General features: G+C 43.7%; 1 protein-coding gene across 3 annotated transcripts in view; it reads left to right on the forward strand.

Moving 5' to 3' along the window:
- The first annotated feature begins 7,437 nt into the window (after positions 1-7,437).
- Positions 7,438-19,107, forward strand: part of LOC139582924 (nuclear receptor coactivator 1-like) — an 81,267-nt gene continuing 69,597 nt past the window's right edge. The window contains exons 1-2 of one of the 3 annotated variants that reach the window (XM_071413396.1): positions 7,438-8,019; positions 12,489-12,659. The gene's annotated coding sequence lies outside the window, so the exon portion shown is untranslated. Of the gene's footprint in view, positions 8,020-12,488; positions 12,660-17,317; positions 18,892-19,107 lie in introns of those variants that run through there. The other 2 variants (XM_071413397.1, XM_071413398.1) reach the window with 2 other exon arrangements.

A 19,107-nucleotide genomic window follows, 5' to 3' on the forward strand; every position in this document is an offset into this window, starting at 1 on the left:
GACCCTGGAGCAGTAGAAATGCGCTCTCTGGAGTGATGAATCACGCTCTGACATCTGGCAGTCCGATGGATGAATCTGGGTTTGATGGATGCCATGCGAACGCAACCTGCACGAATGCATAGTGCCAACTGTAAAGTTTGGTGGAGGAGAAATAATGGTCTGGGGCTGTTTTTCATGGTCGGGCTAGGCCCTTAGTTCCAGTCAAGGGAAATCTTAACACTACAGCATACAATGACATTCTAGACAAATCTGTACTTTCAACTTTGTGGCAACAGTTTGGGGAAGGCCCTTTCTTGTTTCAGCATGACAATGCCCACGTACAAAGCGAAGTCCACACCTAAATGATTTCTAGAGATTGGTGTGGAAGAACTTGACTGGCCTGCACAGAGCCCTGACCTCAACCCCATAGAACACCTTTGGGATGAATTGGAACACCGACTGCGAGCCAGGCCTAATCGCCCAACATCAGTGCCCGACCTCAATAATGCTCGTGGCTGAATGGAAGCAAGTCCCCGCAGCAATGTTCCAACATCTAGTGGAAAGACTTCCCAGAAGAGTGGAGGCTGTTATAGCAACATATTAATTACCATGATTTTGGAATGAGATGTTTGAGCAGGTGTCCACATACCTTTGGTCACATAGTGTACAAGGGTCAACTCAGTCCGTGTAGCCACTTTGTTTGATATTTAGCAGTCTTATGGCCTTGGGATAGAAGCTGTTCAGGAGCCGATTGGCATCAGACTTGATGCACTGGTACCGCGCGGAAGCAGAGAGAACAGTCTATGGCTTTGGTGACTGGAGTCTAACGATTTTCCTTTCACACCGCTGTTGCGCCTTTGACTGTGCGTGGACCATTTTAAGACCTTAGTGATTTGGACACAGAGGAACTTGAAGCTATTGACCCGCTCCACTGCAGTCCACGATCTGCGCCTTGATCTTACTGATGTTGAGGAAGAGGTTGTTGTCCAGGCACCACACTACCAGGTCACTGACCTCCTCCCTGTAGGATATATCATTGTCGCGGTGATCAAGCCTACCAGCGTCGTGTCGTCATCAAACTTGATGTCGGGAATTATGCATGGCCACGCAGTCATAGGTGAACAGGGCCTGTACAGGAGGGGCGTAAACACCCCCCCCCCCCATGTGGGGCACCCGTGTTTAGGGTCAGCATGGAGGAGGGCATGTTGCCTACCCTCACCACCTAGGGTCGGCCCGTCAGGAAGTCCAGGATCTAGTTGCAGAGGGATGTGTTCAGTCACAGGGTCCTAAGCTTGGTGACGAACTTGGAGGGGACAATGGTGCTGAACGTTGAACTGTAGTCAATGAACAGCATTTTCACATAGATATTTCTCTTATCTAGGCGAGGGCAGTGGAGTGCAATTGAGATTGCGTCATCTATGGATCTGTTGGGGCGGAATGCAAATTGGAGTGGGTACAGGGTGTCTGGGATGATGGAGTGGGTGTGCCATAACCAGCCTTTCAAAGCGCTTCATGATTGCAGATGTGAGTGCGTCAGGGTGGTAGTCATTGTAGCATGACGCCTTAGAGTTAAATAGGAACAGGAATGATGGATGGTGGTCAGTTTAAGACGTGGGGATTACAGACTGGGACAAAGAGGTCAAAAATGTTAATATGCCTGCCAGCTGTTCTGCGCATGCTCTGAGAACGCATCTTGGAATACTGTCCGGCCCCGCGAGTGTTGACCTGATTAAGACCTTACTCACTTCAGCCTAGGAGAGCGAAATCGCCCAGTCCTCTGAGTCGGTGGAGGCCCTGACGCACAGCACAGTATGCTGTTATTGATGTTGAGTTCTTCTGGTAGAGCGGCATCGTTGGGAAGATTACGGCAGGGTCTTCCTTTGTAATCTGTAATGGACTGTAGCCCCTGCCACATGCGGGAGTCGGAGTCTGGAATATGATTCCACCTTATTCCTATATTGTCCTTTTGCTCGTTTGATGACTCTGCGGAGGTCTTAGTGGGACTTCTTGTACTTGATCCCGTCCTCAGCCATAGCCTCAAGGTTGGTTGCCCTGTGCGCGGTAGCCCTGTCCTTTAGCTTAGCACCAACCTCAGTGTTAACCCAGGGCTTTTGATTGGGGAAGCAGCGAACCGCCACTGTGGGGACATCGCCGATGCATTTCCTAATGAAGGTGGTGAGCTCGTTGAGTCTCGTAACATATTCCAATCAGCGCTAGCAAAGCAGTCCTGTAGCATAATCTCTGATTCCGATTATCATTTCTCAACGGAGCAAGTCACAGATACTTCCTGTTTGAGCTTCTGCTAAACATGATCCGATTTGCAGAATGGGGATGAGGGAGGGTGTTGTATGCCTGCTTGTGGGTATAGTAACAGTAGTCAAGGACTTTATCGCCCCTAGTGGCGAAGGAGACGTGTTGGAAGTTGGGCATCACGTGTCTTAATGACGCAGAATTAATATCGCCGGCAACAAGAAAAGCAGCCTCCGGGTGCAAGTTTTCCTGCTTGTTTATCATTTGTTATTTTTCTTGTTCTGAGGTTGAATGTATACAATAGTCATGATAACAGCTGAAAACTCCCTCGGGAGGTAGAAGGGTAGGCATTTGATCATCAGGTATTCCAAAACTGGTGAACAATGGTTTGAGACTTCCACCGTGCTCGAGTCAGAAAACCATTTGTTGTTGATGAGGTAAACTCCTCCCCCTCTCAATTTCCTTGACAGTCCGCTTAGTGAATGGAGAAGCCATCAAGCTGGATAGCCATTGGGGCAATGTTCCCTCCAAGCTGCGCGCAGGAGCACAGCTCCCCGAGGACTGCTGGGCAGAAGAAAAATCAGCCCGTTCAGAGAAGCACGAGATTGAACTCCACTCAACTTTCTTGAGTTTTCTCATGTTAGTTAACACAATTAACTTTTCCCTTTACCCTGGGAATTGTGATCAAATTAACGCAATAGCCACTTTCAATGCAACATACCAAAACAAAAACGAGCTATGCAAGAGATTTTTGTGGCAGAGCGCATCAGAGTAGGATTCTATTGCAACTCAGGCCCGTACTCTACACAGACCAGTGCACCATAACCAATCAAAGCTGCAGTAAGCCTATATGCAAATAGACCATTGCTATATGTGACCCGATTCAGGAAACTAGGCGTATGTCGCAAGTCACGACTTCACAGGAGAGCCGTTAGAACGTAGAAAATGTTATCTAGCTACATTTTTTAACAAAATACTCGTCTTAGTGTGCCAGAGCGCAGAATAACTGATTAATTTTTGAACGTTCAATACCTGTTGAATATGTCCGTGTCAGTAAACGTCGGCAACAAAGGATAATTAAATTGTTGCCAGCAGCACAATTAGTCACCAACGCACTGGATAAATGGTCAGAGTGGGGTGTTCTCTCATTATGTGTCTGGAAGTAGCTAGCCAATGTTAGCCAGTTAGCTTGGGTGCTTGACTGTCGTTGTGAGGTCAGAGCTTTTGGATCAACCTTACTTATTGGCCAGAGCATCCAGTGTGCGCTCTGAAGGCGAAACGCTCTGCATTTACAACGGACAATCTGTCACCAACGCTCTGGATTTACATAACAGCCTAACCAGCTCTGCTAGGGTGAGTAATGTTCCGTGAGCTCTTCTCTCTCTCTCTCTCTCTCTCTTAAAATGTCTGGAAGTAGCTGGCAAGTTAGTACAGAATGCTCAGATCAACTCTTAAAGAGATGGGTGGGGCTAAGGCTTAAGAGGGTGAGAACAATGTTGAATGGGTGTAGACAAAGGGCTCTCCAATAGTAGTACCAAAACATTGAAAGACATTCAAAGCATAATTACTTTCCCATTCTTTCCTCAAATGCAGTGTATGATATACCATTTCGTAGCTCAGAGTCTCTACTTTTATCCAATGTAAAAATAAACTGAAATTCAAATGTTGCTACAAGACCTAATCCAGGTGGTGAGTCACACATATGGATTTATGCCATTCACTTTGAACTGTTTTACAACATAAGCAGCACCGATTATTATGTGCTTGTTTTGCAATCAAAGAAAGAGCTGCATGTAGGGAGTGTACGTGTGCACTTTTGTTCATATTCTTTGCTAGATAGTGAGTTATTAGGCCAGTTATAGCTAATTTATAGTCAGCAATGTGGGATTGATTGCTTCCAACATTGGCACTAAACATGTATATTTCTAGCCATCTTTGAAAAGAGTCAGGTAGAGCTTTTTATTTCTTAAAATGGGGCAATGTTGTTATTTGAGACATGCTTGAATAAGCGAAGTCGCCAATAGGCAGAGTGTAGCATAATATGTCTGATTGTCTGGAATAATGGTATGGGAATAAGGAATTTTGTTAAGTGGTTTCTTGCATCAAACACAAGTGGATAAACAGGTTAATGTCAAGCCTTGCATGTTTTTTTTAATTTTAATTTTTTAAGTCTCACGGAATGTAGGCCTACATTGAACACCACACATTGGCTACTACTGTAGGCTGAATGATAGAACAGCTATTTCCATGTTAAGATGTTATGGGATGCATTTTCTCCATTGTTATTTTTTTTTTTTAATGGTAGGCCCACACTACTTGGCCACTTAAAACTGTAAATTAAATTGGGTACAGCCTCACTGTTCACAGTAAGCGCACACCAGAAATTTCACAAGGTTCACAAGTTTGCGCGCAGCAGACCTAAAATTCTCAGTGCCGAAAAATATTAGAGGGAACATTGCATGGGGGGTATCTTGTCCGAAAGTCATGTTTCAGAACAGCAGAGAATATTGCAGTTACAAGTCCCTTTAATAGCAAATCCGCGATCGGAAGTCATCCATCTTATTATCAAGTGACTAAACAGATGAGTCGAAGTTGAAGGCGGAATTGAGATAAGTAACTGCCGATCTGGTGTTCAAAAGTTATTGTCGGTTATAAGAAATGATAGCGGCAACGTCAATGTGGAGTCACCTCATTACATCAAGTTGCTAAGCTTTTCATTCTCACCAAGTCAGACCCTCCCCTCTTACTTACCCCCATGCCACATAAGGCTCAACCATTTTCAACATAGCCATAGCCATCTTTCTTAGTCGTAACATCTGGACCACCTTCTGAACTCTGGGACTGACTCCTTTAATCCTGCACAAAGAGAAAATATGAAAATATTACCTCGATATTCAGCCAGACCACTAAAGAGGAACTGATGAAAGTGTATTCCAGATGATTGTGCATAGTCACTACTCCATTGTGAGTATACACAATAGGTGTGTGAACACAACATTTTCAGCTCTATTCTTCAGCTGCAACAGCCTAAAGTGTCTACATATCAAAGCACTTCAATGGTTTGAGAATAGTGTTTATTTTTTTGTTGTTCTTAGTCTGGTTATTTTTTTGAAGTAGTCGTGTTCTTTGGTTGTGGTGTTCTTGTACAATAGTTTTCTCATGTTCTATATTGTGTGGATCCCAGGAAGAATAGCTGCTGCTTCAACAGCTAATGGGGATCTGAATAAAAGATTAGCTCAAAAAGGGCTGCCAACAGCTTTATTTGCGCCACCATTGCAATCAGATCATGTAGCTACAGATTTCAGTCACTCACTCTCTGATGCGGACAGTGAAGGCCAGTCTGTTCTTTGCAGAGGGCATGGCTGGAGCTGGTCTGTGAACTGATCTCCTGATACGGGTTTCATCGTGATGCTTTTTATGGCGATCCTTCAGGAAGTCCTCCAAGCGCTTGAACTTCAAGGGTTTGCCTTTGGATACCTGGATGAGTACAATCTACACTTGTTGATGTTCAACAACTTCATCAAAACGTTCATGGTAAATTATTAGAAGACCACTATGGTAAAACTGACCACAGCTAATTACCTTTCTCTTCTCTAGAAGTGCACGCTTTGCCTCAGTGGCTTTGATAGGCCTTCCTCTTCTTCAGAAGGTAGGAACCAACTTTATCACCCTCTTCGCTCTAAACACGTTTCAGGTTTGATTAGTCGTATGTACAGGATACACATGGTATACACGTCCAACGAAATGCACACTTTCTGGTTCCTTCTCGACAATGCAACAATAAGAAATGATAAGATAATACGAACAAAATAAATGCACAAGAGAACATAAAAATACATCTCAACACTTATATACAGATTATACAATGGTAAGACAAAAATGACAAAGCACACTTAACTATAGACTACTTCCCAGTACATGACACTGACGTCATGCACAGATGCGAGCGACTCTTGGTGGCTGTAAGAAAGACGTCGCCATCTGCGCCAATTCAACAGCCTATATTTACGTTATTACGCCTAAACAAAACAAAGTTTTGGGGGTTCTCATACGCTTACAATTATGTTTTGATTATTGATTGAACAGTCGCAAAGAGTGGTATTTGCAGCAGTTGGCTGGAATGCTAACGCTCACTGATATAGGCTGTAGCTAAAGCTAGCCAAAGAGCCATTTTACTGGTTGAAGTGTTTTAAGTATAATGCAGTTGATTTGCGATGACCAACACATTAAGCGTGACATTCATGCGAACATTAAAATCCAAAAGTAGTGTTAAATGCACTCATAAGAAACTCCCCCTTGTACTGCCTCCAATTTGGGCGCATCGCCCTCGTGCGGCAATGTTTGCAAACATAGAAAGGGGTCTATTGACAAGATTATTCCCCTATCCAGCTGTGACAAAAAATGCATGACATTCGGATCTGATTGAGTGAAATGAGGTTAGCTAGCCAGTCTTTGAAGGCAAACGAAAATAAAAGTAACTAGTTACATGCCATTCTGGTCACATTGCACAATTATTTGTTTGCAGATTGTGTCGTATTACCTGTGTCGAAACCGTAAAATGTCATGTTTGCATAGTTCCGGTTGATGGGATTATCATGTGTAACTGACCCATTTATCTAGCGCCCTGTATTACTTATCTTTCAGACAAATACACGGCTTAACGGAATTATATTGGACTGTTACATTTAAACTAGAGAATTTATGAATATTATTAATTTAGCAAAGGATGCACTTAGATCGACATGTAAACAAATACGTACTCAGAATCCTGTTCTGCCATCACGAATCCGCGTAAAAATATGTGCTGTCGCAGAAAAACTACGTCGAAGACTCCCCAGCCTTGCTATGTCTAATCTGCCACCTAGTGGCGTGCGAAGCGAAAAACAATAACAAGTGTTCAGTCTCTCTCTAAAAACAATAGGTATTGTCTTGAATATATTTCTGACATGACAATGTGTATGTAAAGTATGTGTACGAAATAAATGGATAAATAATCTGAACTGTTCAAACTGACTTCATTGCCAAATTAGAGCTATCCCACTATGTGAACTTCATCTCCGAGGTACAACACAGATGCTTGTAAAAAACAACATTCATAACAAAAAACCACAGGCTCTATAAAAGGATTTTCGTGCAACTGTTTTACATCTCTATGGTGACATTTCAAGTACAGCTTGCTTCTTTGCCCTCTCCTCAGGAACGAGCCTATTTGCTGTCATTGTGCGTGCACGAGCTACCATTGTTTGTTTGTGTAGCGACATGTTGAAAATGGCGGAGGGGAGAGAGCTACGCGACATAAAGAGTCAAATATTAGTAAACCGTGAATGACAATTTCAAAGGCGCAAATTGGGTTTCGTAATAACTTAATTTTTGAAGGAGATACGGAGTAATGTATAGCTGAAAACAGCGACATTATTTTGAAACTGGCTTTGAATTAGCTAACATTGCTAATCTCGCTAGCTTCAATAGTGTGATTTTTACTCGCAGGCTTGTTTGTCAACATTAGCCAACAACCATGTTCTCCCTGGCTTGTGTCAAACTACAGCGCCAGACCACACTATCCATAGCGTGTGGAAGACATTGATTCATGGAGCGGCAGAACAGAAAACCAAGGCACCCGAACTAGCTGGCACTGGCCGCCCAATTTACGGGCTTTACTGTAAAATATTTACATCCGAATTAGCCAATTTATGCATGGAAATTGAGCGTCTAACTTTAATCAACGACCGATTGCATTGGAATTGAATAAATACAGAAGATAAACACCAACGTATACGGAGATTTAGGCAGGTAAGTCAGCACAACACCCTGCAGAACTGCCGCAAAATAGTTTGGACTAAACCAGATTTAGCCGCGGACTGCGAACAAGCCAGCTAACGTTAGCTAGTAGCGAAGGATCAAACGTGAAGTGGGCCAGTTAGCCAGCTAACGTTGACCTTCCAATAAATCACTCAATTGAAACCATGTATTTGATACCGATATATTAAAACGTTAATTTGTGAGATTGCAAACAAGTTGATTTGTTTGAGAAGTTTGTTGCATGTAAGGAAGACAGCTATCGCCAACGTTGAATCCTTGACCCAGTAGATGTGATTGGAAATGTCTCGTTATGGAGTAGTAGAGCACGTGCCTCTTGTTTGCCAGATGGCGAACTATCTGTACTTAAAATGCAACCTTCGATTCTATTAATTGTTTTCATTAGCTACATTAGTGGCCCTATTTGGTTAATCAAACATTATAGTACCGTTTGGATTAAGTGCGACCACGCTGGGAAGTCAAAGTTCTCCCTACCTAGCCATTGATACATGGTGAATTGGGCGTATTTTTATTGGCCACGGTAGCTAATCAATTAGGGATCAATTTGTGACGATGGTAACTTCATTGACAGGTTTGCACCTGCAACTGCGTGATTGGACTGGAGGGTGAGGCTCAATTATGGAATTATGGACGTTGCTTTGGCCACACCACCAGTGAGGCATTGCCTTCAGTCAAATTCAAGTACATGTAGTGACATTATCCTCAGTTGTGGACGGTCTTTTGTTACACATAGTATTTTATACCATGGCATTATTGAATCATTGTTTTTGATTGGCATTCTAGAGCATGCATTAGTTCCCTTTATAGAGTAACACAGTATGAGGCATAAAACCTAGTGTCAAACAAGGAAATGGTTCTAATAATTATTCCACCATTCATTTTCCCCATATGGTATTTTAGAAACACTTAAAGTAAGGGCTGTGTTTTTTGTAGGCTTACCCTGGCGTGACGTTTTGATAACTGTGTAAATCTCTCTAGGACAAGGTGTCTGATCAATATATAAGCCTGTATCCCCCCCCCCCCCAATTAAATGCTAATATGGCTATCAAAGAACTACAAATGCCATGATCAGGACGACACTACCAAATCGAGGCAAAGGTAAGAATCTCTGGATTAACTATCTAATAAATTGGCTACATTTCTTTAAATTTGACAATCCTGTGAACTCTCCTGTGGCAGTTTTAAATTGACACTACCTGTCAGCAAAGGTGTCAATTGGGGTGGCGTGCTGGGATTTTAGTTTTGCATGATGTCTACTTTGATACTAATTAGCATTTTCGATTCTGAGAGTAAATGGAGCCAAATAAATTGATAAGTCACCCTGTCCTAGAGAGATGTACATGGTTAGCAAAACATCTTGCCAGGGTTAGCCTACATGAAACACAGCCCTTATTTTAAGTGTTTCTAAAGGTCCCTATGAAAAATGAATGGTGGCAAAATGATTGGAAGCATGTCCCTGTTTGACCGCTGGGTTTTATGGGTATTATGACACCTCCACTGTGGGGCTCTATTTGCATGGTAGAATTCAATGGCTATGGTTCATTTTATGTTTGAGCTGCTTTTGAAAACAAAAGTCAAATTGAAAACATTGGCATTGTTGAATCAGATGTTTATAATAGCAAGCTAGGACTGATGGTTTGGTTAGCTAAACTAGCAAGTCTGTTTGGTTACCAATGCAACTACTGTCACTATCTAGTGAACTTGATAGCTACTTCAGTGGATGTTGAACACATTTCTAGCTGCAATTGTGTTAAATTATAGCCATGGTATAAAAGGGATAATCAACTCGTGGCTCTATGCGTTCTCTGGAAAATAAGGCAACTCCGTGGAAGCTTAGTTCAACTCTGCTAGCGTGTCGTAGAACACACCTTCCTCATCGTTCATTATTTTCTATAGAATGCATATCCTCTTCATTATCCCTTAGGAAATGTATTGAATTCTTATTAGTTTTGTGGGGGAGGATCTAAGAATCCATATTTTAATTTGGGTTTCTTTATGCACATATTTGGTTGTAAATGCAGTGCAATTAGGATAGGCTGAGCAAAAAGTGTGTGTGTAGGCTATAGGCTACTTGCCTAGGCCTCGTTGGCGGTGTTTAGACATGCAGCCTAATTCTGATCTTTTTTTTCACTAATTGGTCTTTTGACCAATTAGATCAGCTCTGACAAATTTCTAATGTGAAAAGATATGATGTGATTGGTCAAAAGACTGAAGTCAATGCAATCAGGCCTCAGCTATGCAGGTCAAAGTTGGTACTCTTCACCAGCAGTTTCATTTGCTTTTGGTTGTCGCACTGCTATCAAGCTCCGGAACAAATAGGTCATATTTGACTACTAGTTTGCACTCCTTTATCATATCTTAATACTCTTTATTTCCCCCGTCTGGATTTATTTCCTCTTGCTGAAAGAGAGTAAGAAATGTATCACACATTAGGACGGTGGGTGGGTTTGGGTAATAAACAATATGTCGCAAGAATAGACAACCTTGTTACCTGCAACATTCCAGCACAGTAGCAGATTAATTTATATGGCCATGGCCTTGATTTGAGCATTTCTCAGAAGAGGGAGACAGGGAAATACAATAACAATGTGTCAGTCATGTGTCATAAAAGAGGGGAAGATGGTCAGGGTTTAGGATAGATTCATTTTGAACTATTTGTGACATAATTTTGATTTGTAGGCTTAAAGTGTCAATCAGCATTTGAAACAATAACAAAGTGACTCCCTGACCCCTGTTTCGGTAACAAGCTGAGGGATGGGGCTGGAGAAGCATCACCACTCTCATATACAGAGCTATGGATGCAAGGACTGATTATGATATCAAAATTATAGTTTTGACCATGTTTTGCAGCTATATAGTGTTTGTTTACATTTACTTTGTTTACAAACATTGGAGTAAAACAAGCATTTATTTTGGTTTCTGGTGGGGTACGACAGATGAACTAAGCTCAAGAGACATTTCTAATTTATATTCTTTAAGAATCCATGGGTACATATCATTCATCTATTAGTCCTAAAATAGATGTAGTAACCTCTGACTGCCCCTTTAATATTAAAGCATATTCATAATGTAGGTAGAGAATGTGGTGGGAGCTAAATCAGACCAGGTCTTTTAAGATCTGCCTAAAATGTACATTTAAGCACAACCATTCTCGACAGCCTTTTCAGTGTAGTTATGTTTAAAGCATTCCTTTTCACAAGCTTAGTGAGGAATTCGTTTTTTAACCCAAGGCACCTGCATTAGTGTGCATGGGTTAAAAGGCGAAAAGCTTCATATTCATATAGGCTAAATTATTTTGGTAATATTATAGTGATGAAATGGTAAGATTGATTTTACATTGGTGTTTTTAATGGACAAGCATGATCCAAAACCTTGTGAGGATGATCAGATTTCTGTGTGTGTGTGGTGGAGAGGAATGGAGCGGGTGCTCAGCTGTGCCTCCACAGCCGTCAGAGAGCTGACCTACATTCTCCTCTCCCTGGAAAAAAGCTTGTGCAGCAGGCTGTGTGAATTTGTGGGGGTAGGGAAGGAAATAGAGGGAGAGATCGAGGGAAGAGAGCGCTGTGGCGCATTCACTGATTTGAGCTGAAGAACCAGATCCCAGTGTCCCATTAATTATTTTATCAGGGCATGCTAGGAAGGGAACTGAGACAACCGTTCCTACAGTGGAACTGTACTGCGGGAGTGAGATGCTTGGCTGTGGTTTGGCAGGCAGTGTGACTGACTCCCATGGGCCTCCCTTTAACTTGTTGTGGTGAAGAGAACATTTTCTTTCTTCTCACATACAGTAGCATCTGCTGACTGGATCCGTGCCCTCAGGAGTCATTTGAAACAGATTTGAGAAACGGTAGTGAAAATCTCACCCCCAAAGTTCAAAGTACAGGATGTTGTAAAAGGTGAAGTGCGAGAGGAACATCAGTCAGTGTTAACTGCCTGCTGCATCATGCCTCCTGTGTCTGGAGACGGTTTTGTAGCGGGGGTGGTATCACTCCTTTAGGCTCAATTTTATTCTAATAGAGCATCTATTAGCCTATTTGTTGTAAAGTCTGGTTGGTTTTACTTCAGCAGGGCAGATGGGGAGCAATGTATCGCCTGTCAGTGATGTCATATTTCCTCACCATGGAGGGATGAGCTGTAGGCTATAGGCTGATATCACATATAGTCACAAACGTGCCACGGTAAGCGGCGAATGTCTCATAGACCTCAATGGGAGAAGGGGGGCAAAACGCAAGCCATTTTGCAAGCGACGCGGTTCATGGCGCTTGCTCCCGTGAACGGCGCCACTGGCTCGGTGCTAGAGGTGCCAGAAGTTTCAATTAGCTGAAGGCTTGAGCAGCTGCCATGCATGGTGGACCAGTAAGCATCGTTCATCTTGTCAGCCTGTCCCAGATGCTCCTCTAGTAAACACTAAAGTCTCTCTCTCTTTTCCCTTCTCTCTCGAGGTCCAGCTCGCTACCTCCTCCCCCAGTGGGATGGTGCTGCATGACAGGGAGGCCTTGGCGCCGTAGCCCCCTCTCCTGGATCCTGCCCGCCCCACCACCACCCCCCTCAGAGCAGAGGACCACCACCACAGCAGCCCCGCCCATGAGTCACCCTCTGGAGCCCTAGATCAAGTAACTGTGACCCCCTTCTTCCCCTTATATATACTGTACTCAATTGCATCCCCTGGTTCCGGTCTATGTTTTTGCTACATAGGCGGGGTTCCTCGCCTGTCCCCTTAACTAGCTTTCTCTGGATAAAGGCCCGGTTTATCATGAATTCGTAGACATATTGGATTGATTGATCAATTAGCTTATTCATCTAACTCTCTTCAACTCTTCTCCCCTACAGTGTGTTGAAAGAGTGAATATTAATACTTCAAAATGTCCTCGGTATGATCTTTTTTTTCTTCTAGCAGTGATCAATAGGAAGTTGATAGAACAATATTGCAGAAACCTGACTAGACTGACTTAGTCACTGTTATATTGTTTACACCCTGGTAGCCAGTCCTTACAGATGAGCAAGGGGGACAAAGAGAGACAGGTCAGGTCATTGTGCTGCTAAACCCCTTGTCCATACAGGGAGTGTTCAGTGCAGGAACAACACAATACCAATGAGGCTTGTATCTATCTATATATGCTGCTGCCTGTCGCATGTAATCACAATTCTGTAGCACAGAATCAACCAAACTAGGATATGCTGATAGGAGTCATGCTCCATACAGGATAGGAAAGAAACTTTTTTGCAATGGCATTTTTTTGACCTCGTGAACTCATTTTCGGGGGCATTTTGAGGCATTTCCAGGGCATTTTCATTTGCGATCACTAAACCGAACTTGGCCTACCTAGAAAACATTTTCTGCAAAAGCTTGTGAAAGCTCTTGCATGTCAAAGGTACTGGCGTTTCGCGGAAAGCTTTACGGAACATTGTGGTGGCACTATCTTGAGTGGTCTTGACCCCCACCCAATCAGCATTCCATCTCTCGATTGTTGAGTTGTTTACCGTTGTTTTGACGGTTGACTTGCTCAGCTCAGTGGCAGTTTTTTTTTCTACTTCTGCTGTCGCTGATGTTTGCGCCGTTGTTTTTTTAATTACACTGAACAAAAATATAAACGCAACATGCAATAATTGTAAAGATTTTACTGAGTTACAGTTCATATAAGTAAATCAGTCAATTCAAATGAATTCATTAGGCCCTAATCCATGTATTTCACATGACTAGGAATACAGATATGCATCTATTGATCAGATAACTTTTAAAAAAAGTAGGGGAGTGGATCAGAAACCCAGTCAGTATCTGGTGTGATCACCATTTACCTCATGCAGCGCAACATCTCCTTCACATAGAGTTGATCAGGTTGTTGATTGTGGCCTGTGGAATATTGTCGCACTCTTATTCAATGGCTATGTGAAGTTGCTGGATATTGGCGGGAACTGGAACACGCTGTTGTACAATGGGTGACATGTCTGGTGAGTATGTAGGTCATGGAAAAACTGGGACTTTTTCAGCTTCCAGGGATTGTGTACAGAACCTTGTGACATGGGGCCGTGCATTATCATGCTGAAACATGAGGTGATGGTGGCGGATGAATGGCAACAATGGGCCTCAGGAATTCCTCACAGTATCTCTGTGCATTGAAATTGCCATCGATAAGATGTGTTCATTGTCCTTAGATTATGCCTGCCCATACCATAACCCCACTGCCACCATGGGGCACTCTGTTCACAACGATGACATCTGCAAACCGCTCGCCCACACGACATCTGTCATCTGCCCGGTACAGTTGAAACCGGGATTCATCTGTGAAGGGCACACTTCTTCAGCATGCCAGTGGCCATTGAAGGTGAGCATTTTCCTACTGAAGTCGGTTAAAATGCCTAACTGCAGTCAGGTCAAGACCCTGGTGAGGACGACGATCACGCAGATGAGTGTCCCCGAGATGGTTTCTGACAGTTTGTGCAGAAATTATTCAGTTGTGCAAACCCACAGCTTCATCAGCTGCCCGGGTAGCTCGTCTCAGACCATCCTGCAGGTGACGAAGCCGGATGTGGAGGTCCTGGGCTGGCGTGGTTACACGTGGTCTGCTGTTGCGAGGCTGGTTGAACGTACTGCCAAATTCTCTAAAACAACGTTGGAGGTAGAGAAAACGTTGTAGAGAAACATTACATTCTCTGGCAACCGATTCCTGCATTCAGCATGCCAATCACACCAATCTGTGACATTTATAGAGTGGCTTTTTATTGTCCCCAACGCATGGTGCCCCTGTGTAATGATCATTCCGTTTAATCAGCTTCTTGAGATGCCACACCTGTCAGGTGGATGGATTATCTTGGCAAAGGAGAAATGTTCACTAACAGGGATGTAAACAAATTTGTGCACAACATTTGAGAAAAATAAGCTTTTTGTGCAAATGTAAAACGTCTGGGATTTTTTATTTCAGGTTATGATACACGGGACCAACATTTATTTGTATTTTTTTCAGTGTATAAATGGCTCCAATCTAATATAAAAATCTGCTAATATTACCTCCGGTACAAAGGCTGGGGGACAGGTCGAGAAGGGGGAGCAGGGTCTTGATGTTGCTACGGAGGCCAGTGTATAGTTTGGGCGTTTCACAGATTGAATTTTTGATTATTATTACCTGAGGTGCCCATGCTGTGTGAGAAGGGGGGAGGAGGTTTGAAAAACAATCAGGTTGAACACCCCCCCCCCCCCCCCCCATGGCAACATCTGAGGGGCTGTGAACTACTGAAACACAGCACATTTTCACCCCCCCCCCCCCCCCCCCACCACACACACAAATTAGCTGTGATTTGGTAGTTAACAGCCCCTCAGCTGTTGCCATGGAAATGTGAAATCTAACCCAGCCTACGCAGTATCGCTCCCTCATCTACTGTATGGTACTGCGCAATGAAATCTACTGAATCAAATACTGTATGTTGGGTGCATAACTAAATAATTTGTACAACTTTATATTTATATTCATTTCAGGATATTGTATATTTCCTATGGCGAAGTTTAAGTATTTTTCCGTTAGAAGAACACCAAGGCAAATTACGTCATATGACATTTACATTAACAGTGATTATGTATTTAACACAAGTGGATTACATAATCTTTGTATGGTTTAAGTGCTGTCTTTTCCTTTGAACCTTAAATCTTGAAGGTCTACTTTTAGCATAGCAAACAGTCCTTTTTAGAAAACTGGTTCATTATGAAGTAGGCTTTGTGGTAAATGCGTACCTGCTATTGAAACTCTCCTGCCACGCTCATGTGCACTTTTGACCCAAGTGTGTTTGGTAATTTGACAGCTGTACAAAGACAAAACAAAGTGAATGTTGTGACAGTTAAAATACAGTTTCTGGAGGTGCAGCAATGATTTTCTACTGTTAAACTACAGCTAAGTATAGGTAAGTACAGGGTATGTTATTAGTGTTAATACTGTTACTCCCTATAGGTTAACAACCCCACCCCATCATTTATTGGATTTTGAGGTAAGCTATCTATTTTTCAGTGTTTCCAAGGCAACACTCCAAAACAATTCTAGCAAAAAGAGTTTCCCCTTTTTTAAACAAATGTACCAACTGAAGCTTGGCCTAAACCTACATCTAGGCTAAGTGCATCAATAACTAAAGAGTGTGAAGAGTACTGTCTACACATTCATGACCATGGGTTAGGTCAACAGAATTGCCTTATTTAAGTCAATTAAATGAATCAATACAGTCTTCTGAGTTGTTTAGAAAAGTGGCTGAGTTAGTGGACAATGTCTCTTTGCTGCCTCACCATGAGATGAGTCTGTCCCTGTCAGCGTTTTAATGGGTCCTCAGTCAAATTTTAAAAGAGCCAATTAGTTCAGCCCAAATGGTAGTTTCATGAGTTTGAGTGTTTTTCTCTGAGGGCTATAGTGCTAGTGAAACAGTGTGAGATGTCACACACACACAGTACATCTGCCTCAGTTTGCACCTCAGGCCCGTGACTTCTCACCCCCGTCCTGCTGCTCCACGTGTGTGCGTATGTCTGTCTTCAAAACTGCTCCTAATCTCACACCACGGCAGAACTCTCTACTCTAATCACCTAGCGGGTCACACTCACAGCTCACCAGATGTCTGACAAGGATCTGAGCATTGTATTGATGAGCTTCTTATCGTCTCCTCTGTCTCATCATCATTAAGCTAAGAGGGATCATTAAGTCAGTGGGACTGCGCAATGCTGCTTATATACCTGGCCTGTTATCATAGAGTGAGTGCATGATATGTGCCACTGATGCACTTGTTCTGTACTGCAGGGATCCTGTTATGTAAAAAGGTTTGAAGCCATAACTTTACACCGGGCCGTCAAAGTTTAGAAATAGTCGCACCGTATCCAATTCCTTAGCCGTAATTGGAACCATATTTTAGCTGTACTAGCTGTTGCCATAACAGTAGTCATAACTGTTGCCTTAAGTGTCTGTAAAGCCATAGCGGCAGTTTTAAGTGGTGCCATAAGCCATAAAAGTGTCCCTTCACGCTACGGCCATTGCCTTAGCCCAAACCCACGCCCATGCCCCAGCCACAACTGTTACAATAACCATAGCCATAATCTGTGCCATTATCCATAAGCTTTAGCCAAGCATAATATGTTACATCATCTCTGGCCATAAGCCTCAGCCAACCAGAACTGTAGCCATAACTTTGGCTGTGGCCCCTAGCCATTCTGGCAGGCAGGCTGCTGTACTGTTGTATCCTAGGCTGGGCCTCACTGCTAGGAGCCTGAGGAGAGGACTGCTGCTGCACTGTAGCAGTGCTGTAGAGGTCTGACTGCACTGGGCCATTTCCTCCTCTGTGTAAACATCCTAAATCGGGGTGTAAACAGTGAGAGTGTGGAACAATACTCTGAGAGGGGCAGGGGGCCAGTCTGGTTTCCCTGAGGCTGTCCCTATATCCGCCCCAGCTGTAGGTAGGGGCAATCACGTAGGCATAGCTACCACCTGTCTCACCTAGCTGGAGCCTGCAGGGAGCGATTTACGGCCTATCGCTACACATACACATACGTGTTGCTGCACAGAGCAGCATGGCACTATACCCATGACCCATTGACGTTTCCTGATGTTCATTAGGAACTAGGAAGTGGATGCCTCAGAGGGGGCAGGAGAAGTGCAGGTCTGGAAGTGTGAGCAGATATGTCTGTGTGTGTGTGTGACAGTCAGGCAGGCTGATATGAGGGGGACTAGCTGAAGAATGAGGGCCTGTGAGAGGGAGACATGAGACCTGGTGAGTGGTGAAGGGCCAGCTCTGACCCAACCCGGACCGGCCTTTCAGACAGAAACAAATGCAGGAGGCCAAAGTGCGGCTCTAGCGACGATGATGAGGAGGATCAGATTGGTAATGTGGTGGGGGGTGTGTGTCTTTCTATGGAGATGTAGCCAAATGAGGCGTGAAACAAACACAGAATGGTTGGCATTCTGTCTGTATACTGTTGCTTTTTTAAAATGACACAATCTGTGTCTCTGCCTCTATCTTACTGTACTGACCCACGTTTTGAGGTCCCTTGAACATTTCACACAACATATGTGGATGTGCCTTAATTCTACAACTGCCTCTGTTTTGATGACTGCTGTAATTTGAATTTGGTTTGCAGAGCATTCAGAATACAGTACAGTGAAGATAAAGCGGTGCATTGAGTCATACAGTACAGACCCAGTTAGGCCTCTGTTAGTGCTTTCAGGAGAACTGTATACATTCTCCTGTTGTGTCCTATATTTCAGGGGGGAGGAACTCTGCAACAGTGACTGAGCAGCTTCTCATGGAGCAAACCATTTCTGCCAGGGAGAGAGGGGGTAGTCCTGTGTGCAGTAAAGCATGCGGGATGTCGGTTCCTAAAGTGTGCTCGCTGCTAAGCTCCCCAAGGCTCCTCCACGAGGGGTCTCTCGTTGTGAACTGTCCTCCCGCTGCCACAGTCTCCCTTTCTCCATTCACAGTGCCTGGGGGACTGATTTCATAACCACCCCCCCTCTCTTTCTCTCCGTGATGGGCTGTCCTTCTCTCAGTGCCATACGTTTCTTTTCTGTCTGTGAGGGAGGTGATTAGAGTACCTCCGCGTGAGCAAATGTGCGAGATCAGAAGAGCTCGGTGAAAGAGTGCAGGAAAAAGGAGAGAGAGCAAGCCTGCCTGTGGAATGGAAAGCTCTTGGCGGTGTTCTGCTTCTCCCAGAACCCTGTCAGAGGAGTTAGTGCTCTGTCTGTGGACTGTAGCTACTTCTTCTGCTCTCAGCCCACTCCATGAGGCTGCTGCCTGGCACCTGCGTGTTCCTCCTCTGACTGACTGCCGAGCTCCTTTACGTCTCACACACACACATACAGGCCAACGCTAGGCTGAGCTGGGCTTCAGGTGCGTGTATCTCTTACTGGGTCACTTTTTAAAAAATCTTAATTTCTCTCCTTCTCTTTTCTTTTGACTTGAGCTAGTTGTTTACCTTCAGGTTACTGTGGTGTGTGTTTTCTGAGTAATGAGGGGGGGAGGGGGGGGTGCGAAGGCCTCTGGCTATTTGTGTTTGGGAATGAGTGAATACGTAGCTACGTCTTTTGCAGAGTCTTGTTGTAAATG

The sequence above is a fragment of the Salvelinus alpinus genome, chromosome 8 (assembly GCF_045679555.1).
Source record: "Salvelinus alpinus chromosome 8, SLU_Salpinus.1, whole genome shotgun sequence".
Lineage (NCBI taxonomy): Eukaryota > Metazoa > Chordata > Actinopteri > Salmoniformes > Salmonidae > Salvelinus > Salvelinus alpinus.